The sequence below is a fragment of the Pristiophorus japonicus genome, chromosome 13 (genome assembly GCF_044704955.1).
Source record: "Pristiophorus japonicus isolate sPriJap1 chromosome 13, sPriJap1.hap1, whole genome shotgun sequence".
Taxonomy (NCBI): domain Eukaryota; kingdom Metazoa; phylum Chordata; class Chondrichthyes; family Pristiophoridae; genus Pristiophorus; species Pristiophorus japonicus.
In genome coordinates, this window is record NC_091989.1 from 73,548,849 (window position 1) to 73,566,671 (window position 17,823).

Consider the following 17,823-nt stretch of genomic DNA (forward strand, 5'->3'; position numbering starts at 1 on the left):
CGGGTCATGAATTCCTTGAATTCAGCACTGGTGAAGCACGGCCCATTGTCGCTGACAAGGACATCGGGCAGGCCGTGCGTGGCAAACATGGCTCGTAGGCTTTCGATGGTGGCATTGAACGTGCTTACAGACATTATTACACATTCAATCCATTTTGAATAAGCATCCACGATAACCAAAAACATTTGGCCTAGAAATGGGCCCACAAAGTCAACGTGGATCCTAGACCACGGTTTGGAGGGCCATGACCACCAACTTAGCGGTGCTTCTCTGGGTGCATTGCTCAGTTGAGAGCAAGTGTTGCAGTGGCGCATGCATGACTCTAAGTCTGAGTCGATGCCGGGCCACCACACATGGGATCTGGCTGTGGCTTTCATCATTACTATGCCTGGGTGGGTGCTGTGTAGGTCGCGTATGAACGTTTCCCTGCCTTTCTTAGGCAAAATCACGCGATTACCCCACAAAAGACAGTCCGCCTGTATGGACATTTCGTCTTTGCGGCGCTGGAACGGCTTTATTTCTTCATGCATTTCGGCTGGGATGCTGGACCAGCTCCCATGGAGGAGACAGTTTTTTTTACCAGGGACAGTAAAGGATCCTGGCTGGTCCAAGTCCTGATCTGACGGGCCGTAACAGGTGACTTTTCGTTTTCGAATGCATCCATCACCAAGAGCAAGTCTGCAGGCTGTGCCATTTCCACCCTGGTGGTGGGCAATGGTAGCCGACTGAGAGCAACAGCGCAGTTCTCTGTGCCCAGTCTGTGGCGGATTACATAGTTGTATGCCGACAGCGTGAACGCCCAACTTTGGATGCGGGCAGAGGCATTGGTGTTAATCCCTTTGCTCTCTGAGAATAGCGATATGAGCGGCTTATGGTCAGTTTCTAACTCAAACTTGAGACCAAACAGATACTGGTGCATTTTTTTCACCCAGTAAACGCATGCCAGAGTTTATTTTTCAATTATGCTTTCGGCCTTGGACAAACTCCTGGGCGCATAGGTGACCGGTTGCAATGTTCCTGATTCATTATCTTGTTGTAACAAACACCCAACCCCATACGAAGATGCATTGCAAGCTAGCACTAAACGTTTACATGGGTCATACAGAACAAGTAACAGATTTCTGGCTTTCTCAAAAGCAGCCTCTTGTGATTTCCCCTATACCCAGTCATCTCCCTTGCGTAGCACATGTAGGGGTTCTAGCAAGGTGCTTAACCCGGGTAGGAAATTACCGAAATAGTTGAAGAGTCCCAGGAATGATCGCAGCTCCATCATGTTCTGTGGTCTCGGCGCGTTCTTGATGGCTTCCGTCTTGGCGTCGGTGGGTCTGATGCCGTCTGCCGCGATTCTTCTCCCTAAGAACTCGACCTCTGGCGCCAGGAAAACACACTTCGAGCGTTTCAACCTGAGTTTCAACGTGATCTCGCCGACTTAGAACCTCTTCCAAGTTCTGCAAGTGTTCGATGGTGTCCGACCTATGACCAGTATGTTGTCCTGGAAAACCATGGTGCGCGGAACCGACTTTAGCAGGCTCTCCATGTTCCTTTGGAAAATTGCCGCGGCCGATCGAATCCCAAACGGGCACCTATTGTAGATGAACAGACCTTTGTGCGTGTTGATGCAGGTGAGGCTTTTTGAAGATTCCTCCAGCTCCTGCATCATGTAGGCCGAGGTCAGGTCCAACTTGGTGAACATCTTTCCTCCAGCCAGGGTCACAAATAGGTCGTCTGCCTTGGATAGCGGGTACTGGTCCTGTAGCGAAAAACGGTTAATCATTACTTTATAGTCCCCACAAATTCTGACCGTGCCATCGCCTTTGAGAACCAGAACAATCGGACTGGTCCACTCGTTGAACTCCACCGGCGCGATGATGCAATCTCGCTGCAGCCTGTCCCGCTCAATTTCCACTTTCTCTCGTGCCTTGTGGTCCCGGTCGTGTACTGGGAACCAAGTGGATCTGCACCTTCGCCCCCGGAGAAACTTCCAATGCCTGGCTCAAACAACGACGGGAACTTGTTCAGAACCTGCGCACATGAGGCGTCGTCGATGGCCAAAAGTGCTCGGATGTCGTCCCCGTTCCAGCAGACTTTACCCAGCCAGCTTCTGCGGAACAGTGTGGGGTCATCTTCTGGTACAATCCATAGTGGGAGTTCGTGTACTGCTCCACCATAGGAGACTTTTACTTCTGCGCTGTCATTAACAGGAATCAGCTCTTTGGTGAAAGTTCTTAGTTTGGTGTGAATGGGGCTGAGCTTGGACCTGTGTGCCTTGTTGCACCACAGCTTGACGAAGGCCTTTTTGCTCATGATAGACTGACTCGCACCCGTGTCCAGTTCCATGGATACTGGAATTCCATTGAGTTCAACTTTTAACATGATCGGTGGACATTTTGTGGTGAAGGTGTGTACCCTATACACTTCTGCCTCCTCGGTTCGAGTCCATAGTTCAGCCTGATCCACCATGGATCGATCTTCCTCTGCAACGTGATGGTTTGCAGGGTTTGCAGCTCATCTGCACATTCGCTGGAGGTGTCCCTTTGCACACATAGTGTTTGAAGTGGCATTGATGGGCTCGATGATCACCTCCGCAGTGCCAACAATTGCCTCGCATTCACACTTGATGGCAGACTCTGGGTCATCTGAGATCGTGCAGCTGCAGGCATATACGTTCTGCCATATGCATTCCTGCCTGAAAACGACGTTACTTTGTGTACAGTACTAGCCGAAACCTCTTTATGCTGCGAGATTTGTTTGGTGTTATCGCTGGTGGACATAAATGCCTGGGCTATCGTTATGGCTTTTCTCAGATTCGGTGTTTCAACAGTCAATAGTTTGCGAAGGATAACCTCATGGCCAATGCCAAGCTCAAAAAATCTCTTAGCATTTGCTCCAGGAATCCATTGAATTCGCAATGTCCTGCAAGGCGCTTTAGTTCGGCGACATAGCTCGCCACTTCCTGGCCTTCAGACCGTTGACACGTGTAGAATTGATATCTTGCCATCAAAACGCTTTCCTGAGGATTTAGGTGCTCCCGGACCAGCGTATACAGTTCTTCATAGGATTTGGTTGTTGGTTTCACCGGAGCTAGAAGATTCTTCATGAGGCCATAGGTTGTTGCCCCACAGACGGTGAGGAGGATCGCCATTCGTTTGGCAGTGTTCTCGTCCCCTTCCAGCTTATTGGCCACGAAGTATTGGTCGAGTCTCTCCATGAAGGCCTCCCATTCGTCCCCTTCTGAGAATTCCTGCAGGATACCAACAGTTCTTTGCATTTTTGCGTGGCTTTTCGTTATGACGTCGCCAATTGTTATGCTCATAATAAAGTAATGCAACTGAGCACTGTAGACAGTGAGTAAATGTGACCTTAGCTCCTTTATTTAAACTCCAGCCAGGTTGGTACAGCATAGGAGGCCTGCTTATATACAGTGCTCCTACAGGATGCTGGGATCCTCTCAGGTAGGCCCTCTGGTGGTGGTATGATACAGGTTGCTCAGGGTTACATACATACATAAGAACATAAGAATTAGGAACAGGAGTAGGCCATCTAGCCCCTCGAGCCTGCTCCGCCATTCAACAAGATCATGGCTGATCTGGCCGTGGACTCAGCTCCACTTATCCGCCCGCTCCCCGTAACCCTTAATTCCCTTATTGGTTAAAAATTTATCTATCTGTGATTTGAATACGTTCAATGAGCTAGCCTCAACTGCTTCCTTGGGCAGAGAATTCCACAGATTCACAACCCTCTGAGAGAAGAAATTCCTTCTCAACTCGTTTTTAAATTGGCTCCCCTGTATTTTGAAGCTGTGCCCCCTAGTTCTAGTCTCCCCGACCAGTGGAAATAACCTCTCTGCCTCTATCTTGTCTATCCCTTTCATTATTTTCTATAAGATCACCCCTCATCCTTCTGAACTCCAACGAGTAAAGACCCAGTCTACTTAATCTATCATCATAAGGTAACCCCCTCATCTCCGGAATCAGCCGAGTGAATCGTCTCTGTACCCCCTCCAAAACTAGTATATCCTTCCTTAACTAAGGTGACCAAAACTGCACGCAGTACTCCAGGTGCGGCCTCACCAATACCTTATACAGTTGCAGCAGGACTTCCCTGCTTTTGTACTCCATCCCTCTCGCAATGAAGGCCAACATTGCATTCGCCTTCCTGATTACCTGCTGCACCTGCAAACTAACTTTTTGGGATTCAAAAGAGTTTCATGCACAAGGACCCCCAGGTCCCTCTGCACCGCAGCATATTATATTTTCTCCCCATTCAAATAATGTTCCCTTTTACTGTTTTTTTTTCCAAGGTGGATGACCTCACATTTTCCAACATTGTATTCCATCTGCCAAACCTTAGCCCATTCGCTTAACCTATCTAAATCTCTTTACAGCCTCTCTGTGTCCTCTACACAACCCGCTTTCCCACTAATCTTTGTGTCATCTGCAAATTTTGTTACACTACACTCTGTCCCCTCTTCCAGGTCATCTATGTACATTGTAAACAGTTGTGGTCCCAGCACCGATCCCTGTGGCACACCACTAACCACCGATTTCCAACCCGAAAAGGACCCATTTATCCCGACTCTCTGCTTTCTGTTAGCTAGCCAATTCTCGATCCATGCTAATACATTTCCTCTGACTCCGCCTACCCCTATCTTCTGCAGTAACCTTTTGTGTGGCACCTTATTGAATGCCTTTTGGAAATCTAAATATTCCACCATGCTCGTTATATCCTCAAAGAATTCCAGTAAATTAGTTAAACATGATTTCCCCTTCATGAATCCATGTTGCATCTGCTTGATTGCACTATTCCTATCTCGATGTCCCGCTATTTCTTCCTTAATGATAGCTTCAAGCATTTTCCCCACTACAGATGTTAAACTAACCGGCCTATAGTTACCTGCCTTTTGTCTGCCCCCTTTTTTAAACAGAGGCATTACATTAGCTGCTTTCCAATCCGCTGGTACCTCCCCAGAGTCCAGAGAATTTTGGTAGATTATAACGAATGCATCTGCTATAACTTCCGCCATCTCTTTTAATACCCTGGGATGCATTTCATCAGGACCAGGGGACTTGTCTACCTTGAAGCCATTAGCCTGTCCAGCACTACCCCCCTAGTGATAGTGATTGTCTCAAGGTCCTCCCTTCCCACATTCCCGTGACCAGCAATTTTTGGCATTGTTTTTGTGTCTTCTACTGTGAAGACCGAAGCAAAATAATTATTTAAGGTCTCAGCCATTTCCACATTTCCCATTATTAAATCCCCCTTCTCATCTTCCAAGGGACCAATATTTACTTTAGTCACTCTTTTCCGTTTTATATCTCTGTAAAAGCTTTTACTATCTGTTTTTATGTTTTGCGCAAGTTTACTTTCGTAATCTATCTTTCCTTTCTTTATTGCTTTCTTAGTCATTTTTTGCTGTCGTTTAAAATTTTCCCAATCTGCTAGTTTCCCACTAACCTTGGCTACCTTTACGCATTGTTTTTTAATTTTATACTCTCCTTTATTTCCTTGGTTATCCAAGGCTGGTTATCCCTTCTCTTACCGCCCTTCTTTTTCACTGGAATATATTTTTGTTGAGCACTATGAAAGAGCTCCTTAAAAGTCCTCCACTGTTCCTCAATTGTGCCACTGTTTAGTCCGTGTTTCCAGTCTACTTTAGCCAACTCTGCCCTCATCCCACTGTAGTCCCCTTTGTTTAAGCATAGTACGCTCATTTGAGACACCACTTCCTCACCCTCAATCTGTATTACAAATTCAACCATACTGTGATCACTCATTCCGAGAGGGTCTTTTACTAGGAGATTGTTTATTATTCCTGTCTCATTACACAGGACCCGATCTAAGATAGCTTGCTCCCTTGTAGGTTCTGTAACATACTGTTCTAAGAAACAATCCCGTATGCATTCTATGAATTCCTCCTCAAGGCTACCCCGTGCGATTTGGTTTGACCAATCGATATGTAGGTTAAAATCCCCCATGACTACTGCCGTTCCTTTTTCACATGCCTCCATTATTCCCTTGATTATTGCCCGCCCCACCATGAAGTTATTATTTGGGGGCCTATAAACTACGCCCACCAGTGACTTTTTCCCCTTACTATCTCTAATCTCCATTCACAATGATTCAACATTTTGTTCATTAGAGCCAATATTGTCTCTCACAACTGCCCTGATATCATCCTTTATTAACAGAGCTACCCCACCTCCTTTCCCTTCTTGTCTATCTTTCCAAATTGTCAGATACCCCTGTATGTTTAATTCCCAGTCTTGGCCACCCTGCAACCACATAACAGATTATCGTACACAGGCATTCATTAGAAACAGTAGGATGCGTTGACAGAACCATCTCATTACAGGGAGATAATTAACCCTATAAAGATACCACCTACACATGCCCCTCACAGACTCTGACCTAGTATTTCTAAGGGCAGCATGGGCAGTCAATAGGACAACATTAAAACTGCGATGAGTTCGTTGTATGTGAGCTAATGTTGACATGTATTTCAGTTGTGTTGCATTGTGTACATGGACAGGGGTCAGAGGTCAGGAGAGTTTCACTCTGGGTCAGGGGTCAGGGGTCATGATAGTTTCACTCCGGGTCAGGGGCTAGGATTATTTCACCCATTTTAGTCATTTCTGATTGTGTGATGTGCGTCTGTTGCGACTTTCAATCGAGCTGTTCTTTACCAAGAAAGTAAGGCTTTCATTGAAGTCTATTATTTGTACCTTTAAAAGTAAGACCCATTTTAAATCTGATCACACACACTGTTGTTTTGGGAAGCTTAGATCATCGTCACAGTTCTACAAGATTTTCCAAATGAGACAAATGAGATCAATCTGAATGATAACAAATATCATCGGCATGATCCTCGCGCAAGGTGTTGTCCAGCTTTGGACAATCTTCCACCATTCAGGATTCCCCAGGGTGAATATCCTTTTTGCAATGTCAGCATTTCATTGTTTCATGTGCACAATATATTCGCGTGAAAACATATTCCTCTGTAGTATGAGTCGCAGGCTCAAGGTTCAAAGAGGAATGTGATGGTGAATCGGAGGGATTTCCGTGATACCTCACCAGTATCAAGATCTTAGCCCCAATATTAGTCACCTCAGGGTGAAAGGTAAAATGGGCGATGAGAGTCATGCAGGCTGTTTCTGTGCGTGTAAATTGTGTTTCCCTTGAGGTTACACAATCCTATATATTATCAAGAAAACATCCCCTGCATTTAAACAATCCTGCAGCATTCCTTTTACCATTTTCCATTTTGGATAATTCTGACTAAGCATTATTTCCCACAAATCCTATGTTCCTCTCTAATTTAATTTCAATCCATGACTTCTCCCCTCCCTAACTCCAGCCCTACAACCCTCTGAGATCTCTGCGTTTCTCCAATTTGCATCCCCGATTTAAATCACTCCACCATCGGCGGCCGTGCCTTTAGCTGGCTGGGTTCTAAGCTCTGGAATTCCCTCCCTAAACCTCTCTGCCTCTCTCTCCTCCTTTAAGATACTCCTTAAAAAGTACCTCTTTGACCAAGCTTTTGGTCATCTGTCCTGATATCCTCTATTGTGGCTTGGTGTCAATTTTATTTTGATGATAACACTCTTGTGAAGCACCCTGGGATGTTTTACTATGTCAAGGGCGCTATATAAATACAAGTTATCAACCGCGAGGGTCTATGGAGCGTCCTCCTCCTTTTCGGATGCCAACGGATCCATTACAGACCCAATCCACGTCCGGACCGGGGTCAAACAGGACTGCGTCATCGCTCCAACCCTCTTCTCAATCTTCCTCGCTGCCATGCTCCACCTCTGTCATGTATGTACTTTTGGGTTCACTAGCCACTAGATGGCGTCACTGTTGGAGGCCATTGGGCTGCAGGCACGTGTGTGCAGCCCAAATATAAAAGGCCAGCCATTTTGTACATTAGTCACTTTGGGCCTTAATAAAGCAGAGCCAAGGTCATACCTCTTGGAGTTAAACAGTACTCGGTCTAACAGTTATTGCATACACAACATTTGGCGACGAGGCAACAAGAACCTTTGCACACAAAAATGAGCACAATTGGATTGTTGGAGCAATTTGTGGAAGGAGAAGATTGGGCAGACTTTGTGAGTCGTTTGAGCCAGTTCTTCGTGGCCAACAAAATGGAGGAGGTCGGCGACACAGATAGACACTGGGCGATGTTCCTCACGGTTTGCAGTCCAAAAATTTATGGTCTGATAAAGAATCTACTCCTGCCTGTGAGTCCAACAGAGAAGACGTATGAAGAGTTGTGTACACTGGTACAGCATCACCTTAAGCTAGACGAAAGCATCATCATCTCGAGATACAGAATTTACATGCACGTTCGCTCAGAGGGCCACAATGCGGGACTGTGTTGGCAGACATACTGTGGGATTTCTTTGTAATCGGCATCAACCACGAGGTGATCCAGCATAAACTACTGGTGGTGGAGATGTTGGACTTGAACAGGGCCATCACAATCGCTCAGTCATGCATGACAACAGATAGAAGTCTAAAGCAGATATCAGTGAAAAATCGAAACTCGGCAAGTACTGTAAATATGATTGATTCGGCTTTTGGCAGACCGGTACATGGCAGGGCCTACCCGACTGTGTACGCGAAACCTGTGGCTGCCCAAAGTCCGCCAGCGGGAATGCATCCGATTTCTCTGTGTTGGCGTTGTGGGGGAAATCACCGGCACCAGCAGTGCCGATTTAGGCAATAAGCAAAGGCTACGTTAGAGTGGAGCATCTCCAGCGCAAGTGTCCGCAGATGAGCAAGCGTGCTGCGATACATGGAGGATGATGGTCGGACTAGTGCGGATCCGGATACGCAATCTGAGATACTAGAAGAGGAAATGTATGGACTGTACTCGTTCCTAATAAAGAGCAAACCGATAATGATCAACGTGAAATTTAATAGGGTGTCGGTATCGATGGAACTGGACACGGGGGCGAGTCAATCGATAATGAGCCAGAGGGCACTTGACAAGCTGTGGGATACTAAGGCTGTGAGGCCCAAGCTGAGTCCAGCCAATGCCAAGTTGTGCACGTACACCAAAGAACTCATAACGGTGATTGGCAGTGCCACAATTAAAGTGTCGTATGATGGTGTGGTTCACGTGTTACCGCTATGGATTGTCCCAGGAAATGGTCCAACGCTGTTCGGCAGGAACTGTCTTAAAAAAATCAGATGCGATTGGAACGACATCAAGGCGTTGTCGTTGGAGAAAGATACATGTGCCCAAGTACTGAGCAAGTTCCCCACGCTGTTCGAATCAGGCATCAGCAACTTCACGGGAGCCAAGGTGCAGATCCACGTGGACTCGGATGCAAGACCTGTCCATCATAAAGCTCGGGCAGTTCCGTATATGATGAGGGAGAAGGTCGAAATCGACGGGACAGACTCCAGCGTGAAGGGATCATATCACCGGTTGAATTTAATGAATGGGTCAGCCCCATTGTTCCTGTGCTGAAAGTGATGGCACAGTCAGAATCTGTGGAGACTACAAGGCTACGATCAACAGGGTTTCGAAACAGGATCAGTACCCGTTACTGAAGGCTGATGAGTTGTTTGCAACGCTAGCCAGGGGGAAGTCGTTCACCAAACTGGACTTGACGTCAGTCAACATGACACAGGAGCTGGTCGAGTCGTCGAAGAGACTTACGTACATTAACACACATAAAAGACTGTTTATTTATCACAAGTGCCCTTTTGGAATTCGCTCAGCTGCAGCAATATTTCAGAGGAACATGAAGAGTCTACTGAAGTCCGTTCCCAGAACCGTCGTGTTCCAAGATGACACCTGATCACAGGTTGTGACTCCGAGGAACATCTGAACAACCTGGAAGAGGTTCTACATCATCTAGACAAAGTGGGACTCAGACTGAAATGCTTGAAGTGTATCTTCATGGCACCAGAGGTCGAATTCCTGGGGAGGAAAATTGCTGTTGACGGCATCAGGCCCACGGACGCGAAAACCAAGGCCATCAAGAATGCACCCAAGCCGCAGAATGTGACGGAGCTACATTTGTTCCTGGGTCAACTCAACTACTTCGGTAACTTCCTACCTAAATTGAGCACCTTATTACAACCACTGCACAGGCTGCTGAGAAAAGGCGACAACTGGGTGTGGGGTGTGTCTCAAGACAGAGCTTTTGAGAAAGCCACTAATCTGCTTTGCTCTAACAAACTGCTGGTACATTGTGACCCATGTAAACGTTTAGTATTGGCCTGTGATGCTTCGTCATATGGAATTGGTTGCGTACTCCAACAAGCTAATGAGTCGGGTAAACTTCAACCAGTCGCGTATGCTTCAAAAAGTTTGTCTAAAGCGAAAAAGCCTACAGCATGGTAGAGAAAGAAGCACTAGCCTGTGTGTATGGCATCAAAAAGATGCATCAGTACCTGTTTGGCCTTCGGTTTGAATTGGAGACAGATCACAAGCCGTTCATTTCACTGTTCTCTGAAAACAAAGGTATCAATACCAATGCTTCATCCCGCATCCAGAGATGGGCGCTGACATTGTCTGCTTATGATTATGTCATTCGCCTTAGACCTGGCACTGAGAATTGTGCCGATGCTTTGAGCCGTCTGCCGTTGCCCACACCGGAGGTGGAAACGCCTCAACCGGTGGACCTATTGTTAGTTATGGATGCTTTTGAGAGTAAAGGAACCCGTGTCACGGCTCAACAAGTTAAGACTTGAACCAGCCAGGACCCGATTGTATCGGTGGTGAAGAGTTGCATCCTCAAAGGTGATTGGTCTGCCATACCCAAGCAAATGTGCGAGGAGACCAATCCTTACATTCGTCGCAAAGTCTATTCAGTCTACTGTGGGACAATTGTGTGTTATGCCCAAGAAAGGGAGAGAGAAATCTTTACGTGAGCTATGCAGCACACATCCCGGCATTGTAATGATGAAAGCCATCAGCTGGTCCCATGTATGGTGGCTGGGAATTGATTCTGAGCTAGAATCATGTGTGCATCAGTGCAACACTTGCATGCAGCTCAGCAAAGCACCAGCAGAATCATCGCTGAGTCTGTGGTCGTGGCCGTCCAAACCGTGGTCCAGGATCCACATCGACTTTGCAGGTCCCTTCCTGGGGAAGATGTTTTTAGTTGTGGTGGATGCATATTCGAAGTGGATAGAGTGTATTAATAATGTAATTCAACACATCCACAGCTACCATTGAGAATCTCAGTGTCATGTTCAAGACACATGGTCTGCCCGACATCGTTGTTAGTGACATCGGATCGTGCTTCACCAGTCAGGAGTTTCAAGAGTTCATGAAACTCAATGGTATCAGATATGTAAGGTCAGCACCATTCAAACCTGCATCCAATGGGCAAGCAGAATGTGCTATCCAAATCATAAAGCAGAGTATGAAGCGAGTAACCCAAGGGTCACTGCAGACCTGCCTGTCATGCATACTGCTGAGTTACAGGACAAGACCACACACGCTTACCGGGGTCTTGCCTGCTGAACTAATGATGAAGAGAGGTCTTAAGACCAAGCTATCTCTTGAACACCCTGACTTGAATAATCATGTTGAATATAGAAGACAAAGTCAGCAAGGGTATCACAAACGTGCAGCTGTGTCACACGATATTTCTGTAAATGATCCTGTATATGTTCTGAATTATGGTCAGGGTCCCAAGTGGATCGCCGGTACTGTCATGGCCAAGGAGGGCAACAGAGTATTTATTGTCAAGCTCAAAAATGGGCAAACATGCAGGAAACATATGGATCAGACAAAACTGCAGTACACAGACGTACTGGAATAGTCAGCGGAAGAGACAATCGACGACCAACAAACCTACCCCCAGTCATCAGAGGACTCAGTGGTCATCAGGGAATCGGGACTTTCAATCACTGACATTTTTACTGAAAATGGACTTTCAATCCCTGACATGGCCATTGCCACTCCCACCGGGTCAGCCACCCAGCCACCAGTCACAACAGACTCTGAACATCACCCAAGGCTGGAGTTGAACTGAGACAATCAACCTGGAAGCGTAAAACACCGGACCGTCTCAATTTGTAAAGGACTGTATTAATATCTGAGAGGGGGGTATTGTCAAGTATGTACTTTTGGGATTACTAGCCACTTGATGGCGTCACTGTTGGAGGCCATTGGGCTACACGCATGTGCAGCCCAAGTATAAAAGACCAGCCATTTTGTATATTAGCCACTTTGGGCCTTAATAAAGCAAAGACAAGATCATACTTCTTGGAGTTAAACAGTACTCAGTCCAACAGTTATTGCATACACAACAACCTCACAGTCAACAAGCTCCTCGCTGGTGTGGAACTAAACTACAGAACCAGTGGGAAGCTGTCTCCAGGCCAGGTCCAGGATCACCCCAACTTCTGTCATCGAGCTCCAGTACGTGGACGATGCCTGTGTCTGCGCATATTCAGAGACAGAACTCCAGGACATAATCGACGTATTTACTGAGGCATATGAAAGAATGGGCCTTACGCTAAACATCCGTAAGACAAAGGTCCTCCACCAGTCTGTTCTCGCCGCACAGCACTGCCCCCCAGTCATCAAGGTCCACGGTGTGCCCTGGAGAACGTGGACCATTTCCCATACCTCGGGAGCCTCTTGTCAACAAAGGCAGACATTGATGCGGAGATTCAACACCACCTCCAGTGCGCCAGTGCAGCTTTCGGCCGCCTGAGAAAATGAGTGTTCGAAGACCAGGCCCTCAAATCTACCACCAAGCTCATGGTCTACAGGGCTGTAGTAATACTCACCCTCCTGTATGGCTCAGAGGCATGGACGATGTACAGAAGACACCTCAAGTCGCTGGAGATATATCACCAACTATGTCTCCGCAAGATCTTACAAATCCCCTGGGAGGACAGACGCACCAACATCAGTGTCCTCGCCCAGGCCAACATCCCCAGCATTGAAGCACTGACCACACTGGATCAGCTCCACTGGGCAGGCCACATAGTTCGCATGCCAGATACAAGACTCCAAAGGCAAGTGCTTTATGTGGAGCTCCTTCATGGCAAACGAGCCAAAGGTGGGCAGCAGAAATGTTACAAGGACACCCTCAAAGTTTCTCTGATAAAGTGCGACATCCCCAATGACACCTGACTGCCCTAAGTGGTGAAAGCTCATCTGGATGGGCGCTGAGCACCTCGAGTCTCATCGCTGAGAGCATGCAGAAATCAAGCACAGGCAGCGGAAGGAATGTGCGGCAAACCAGCCCCACCCACCCTTTCCCTCAATGACTAGCTGTCCCACCTGTGACAGGGTCTGTGGCTCTCGTATTGGACTGTTCAGCCACCAGAGAACTCACTTCAGGAGTGGAAGCAAGTCTTCCTCGATTCCGAGGGACTGCCTATGATGATGATGATGTTGTATTCCTATTCAATCTTGGTCATGAACCCTGGAGGGACCTTACTGTCCAATAAACTTAGAAATCATTACCTTTTAAAACAGAAATTAAAAGTTCCTAGTTTTTATAAATATTCAATAATAATCTGCCTGAGTTCGTTCTCCCCCGATTCCAGATAGCAATCCTGTCTACAAGATGAAGGATGATAGTTACCTTTAACACAACAGTCTCTGCCCTCTACACCAGGAATAGGTCCAAACTAGACTGGAATTGTTGAACCAACACCACTTGTCAATGTTACATTTTATTTACAAAAACATCCTTACACAGCATTGGGCAAGAACCACCTAAACTGGACTTATAAAAAGAAAATGTTATTACCCATCAAAACACTTCGAGTGTGTGAACAGCAGCCCACATCAATTTCAATTTCAGAGAGAAGTGATGACAAGGTATGGTGGTTGCACTGTACAAACAGAAGCGTTTGCTCCACTTCTGGAGGTAACTCCCTGTCTGCCCACCTCTAACACTCCATCTCAGTAGATGAGAAAGGGTTAATGTCGAGCCCTCGAGAGGCAAAGTCATGTCACCACGCCGTGACATTTGACAATATCCTTCTGATCTCCACTGCAAACAAATCGATCATTCGCAACAAACAAAAAGCCCAGAAAGCGAACAATTGCCTGAATATAGCGTGTCCTTTCAGCAAGGCAATGTGGCAAAGTGAAGGCTCGTGTTTAAGGGCTGGAGCAGGAATCAATCACAGTACAAGCAGTACATTCAAGGCAATGCTTGGTAAATGCCCAAGTTGATTTAAAACAAGACCACACACATCTTCGATTTAAACTGCAGAAAGCAAGAGCAGTTTTAGCTGTAATCCAACTAAAACAGTGTGCTTTGAAGAAGTTCAAATTGATTTCCCTCCCAGACACCATCCAGCAAACTGTAACTTGAAATTCTTCAAAGCTGCAATTTTACTTTAAAAAACTCTTTGTGCTTTTTCCAAAGGCTTAATGTAAATTTCAGTCAACAGAAATGCACAACAGCATCGTTAATTTCAAATGTAATAAGCCAAACACTTTTTATGGAAGCACAAAGGTTTTCCCTAAATCACCCATTGCTCTGGGGGCTCTAACTTAAAGTATGTGACGCTAATCTCAGTTTAACATCCATATTCACACCTTAGTCACACTCACTCATCCAATCCTTATTTGCTCTCTTCAAGTTTACAAAATAATTCCCAGTAATGGTCATGAACATAAGAACATAAGAAATAGGAGCAGGAGTCGGCCATACGGCCCTTCGAGCCTGCTCTGCCATTCAATAAGATCATGGCTGATCTGATCATGGACTCAGCTCCACTTCCCTGTCCGCTCCCCATAACCCTTGACGCCTTTATCGCTCAAAAATCTGTCTATCTCCACCTTAAATATATTCAATGTCCCAGCGTCCACAGCTCTCTGGGGCAGAGAATTCCACAGATTTACAACCTTCTGAGAGAAGAAATTCCTCCTCATCTCAGTTTTAAATGGACGGCCCTTTATTCTGAGACTATGTTCTCTAGTTTTAGTTTCCCCTGAGTGGAAATATCCTCTCTGCATCCACCTTGTCGAGCCCACTCATTATCTTATATATTTCGATAAGATCACCTCTCATTCTTCTGAACGCCAATGAGTATAGGCCCAACCTACTCAACCTATCCTTTTAAGTCAACCCCCTCATCTCCGCAATCAACTGAGTGAACCTTCTCTGAACAGCCTCCAATGCAAGTATATCCTTCCTTAAATACAGAGACCAAAACTGTATGCAGTACTCCAGGTGTGGCCTCACCAATACCCTGTAGCAGGACTTCTCTGCCTTGATACTCTATCCCCCTTGCAATAAAGGCCAACATTCCATTTGCCTTCCTGATTACTTGCTGTACCTGCATACTAACGTTTTGTGTTTCATGCACAAGGACCCCCAGATCCCTCTGTACTGCAACACTGCAATTTTTCTCCATTTAAATTGTAATTTGCTTTTCTAATTTATCTGTCAAAGTGGATTGTTGTGTCCCTGCACCTTACTACAAACTCACACGAGGCATGTATATATCAGACACGGTCACTCTGTGACCTTCACCTTTATTGCCAGGACCAAGGAGTGCTGACCCTGGGTGGGACCTCCCCTTTTATACCTGGAAACCCAGGTGAGGATTGTCTCCCTTAAGTTCACCCCCAGTGGTCAGGTTGTGCATTTCCAGGGTACAGGTACAGTGTACATGAGTTATAGTTACATGACTATGTCATTGCAAGATGGCTAAATACATGACATCACCTCCCCCCTTAAGTCTTTTTGTTTCAGAGGTTAAGTCTGTCAGGTGGTCGACGCTCTCTCGTGGAGCGCCGCAGTTGTGGCTCTGGTGGCTGAGCCTCGGCATGCATCTCTGTCACTTGAGGTGATTCCGGCCTGTCCGGCCTGGCCGCAGGGACTGTGCATGCTGAGGACTGTCTTTTTGCTTGTCCGCTGGCAGTGGTGTGGGTGCCATCTCGTGCTTTTCTTCAGGTTCCTCCGTGTCTATGCTGAACCTTTTCTTTACTTGGTCCAAGCGTTTGCGGCATATCTGCCCATTGTTTAGTCGGACCACCATGACTCTATTTCCTTCTTTGCCAATTACGGTGCCCTCAAGCCACTTGGGTCCTAAAGCATGGTTAAGAACAAATACCGGGTCATCTATTTCTATACACCTCCCCCTTGAGTTTCGATCATGGAGCTCGGTTTGGGACTGGCACTTGCCCTCAACAATGTCTGCCAGGTCTGGGTGAATGAGGGACAGCCGCATCTTGAGCTGCATTTCATGAGGAGTTCCGCTGGCGGGACTCCCGTGAGCGAGTGCGGGCAGGACCTGTAGGCCAGCAGGAGGCGCGATAGGCGGTACTGAAGGGAGGGTCCTTGGATACGTAGCATGCCCTGTTTTATGACTTGGACCGCCCGTTCCGCCTGGCTATTGGAAGCCGGCTTGAACGGCGCTGTCCGGACGTGTTTGATACCATTGCCCGACATAAACTCCTGGAATTCTTAGCTGGTGGAACACGGGCCATTGTCGCTGACCAGGATGTCAGGCAAGCCATGGGTTGCAAAAACCGTACGCAGACTCTCCACTGTGATGGATGTCATGCACGAGTTCAATATGATGCACACGATCCACTTCGATTATGCATCGACAACGATCAGGAACATTTTCCCTATGAACGGGCCCACATAGTCTACGTGAATCCGTGACCATGGCCTGGTGGGCCAGGGCCACGGGCTGAGTGGGGCCTCCCTGGGGGCATTGCCCAGCTGGGCACACATCGTGCACCTGCGAACCCAGTGTTCCAGGTCTGATTCAATCCCCAGCCACCATACATGGCCTTCATTTACACGATGCCAGGGTGCTCGCTGTTGAGTGCCCTGATGAACGTATCCCTTCCTTTCTGGGGCATGACTACCCAGCTGCCCCATAGCAGGCAGTCGGCTTGGATGGAGAGCTCATTCATCCGTCTCTGAAACGGTCTGACTTCCTCGGGGCACGCCCTGTGTGCGGGCGCCCAATCCCCAGTCAGGACACATTTCTTTATCATGGATAATAGGGGTTCCCTGTTGGTCCAGAGTTTGATCTGGTGGGCTGTGATGGGGGAGCCCGCAGTGTCAAAAGCCTCAACGGCCATGACCATCTCGGCACCCTGCTCCGACGCCCCCTCGGTGGTGGCCAGTGGGAGCCTGCTGAGTGCATCAGCGCAATTTTCGGTGCCTGGCCAGTGCCGTATGGTGTAGTCATACGCAGCCGGCGTGAGGGCCCAGCGCTGTATGCGAGCTGACGCATTGGCGTTGACAGGCTTGCAGTCGGACAACAAGGATGTTAACGGCTTGTGGTCCGTATCTAGCTCGAACTGTTTACCAAAAATGTACTGGTGCATCTTTTTCACACAGTAAACACACGCGAGTGTTTCCTTCTCGACCATGGCGTATCCACGCTCTGTCTGGGAGAGCGACCTGGAGGCGTAAGCCACCGGTTGGAGTCGGCCGTCATCGTTACCCTGCTGTAACACACACCCAACCCCGTAGGACGATGCATCGCATGTTCAGAACAGTTTTTTACAAGGTTCATACAAAGTCAACAGTTTGTTGGAACACAGCAGGTTCCTCGCCTTATTGAAAGCCCGTTCTTGACAGTCCCCCCAAAACCATTCACAACCTTTATGCAGGAGCATGTGTAATGGCTCCAACAATGTGCTTAAGTTCGGCAGAAAGTTCCCAAAATAGTTCAAAAGTCCCAGGAATGATCGTAACTCCGACGTGTTGCCGAGCCTGGGCGCCCGGCGGATCGCCTCCGTTTTTGATTCAGTGGGCCGGATCCCGTCTGCGGCAACCCTCCTGCCCAAAAACTCAACCTCTGGGGCCAAAAACACACACTTGGCCTTTTTCTGCCGCAAGCCTACCCGAT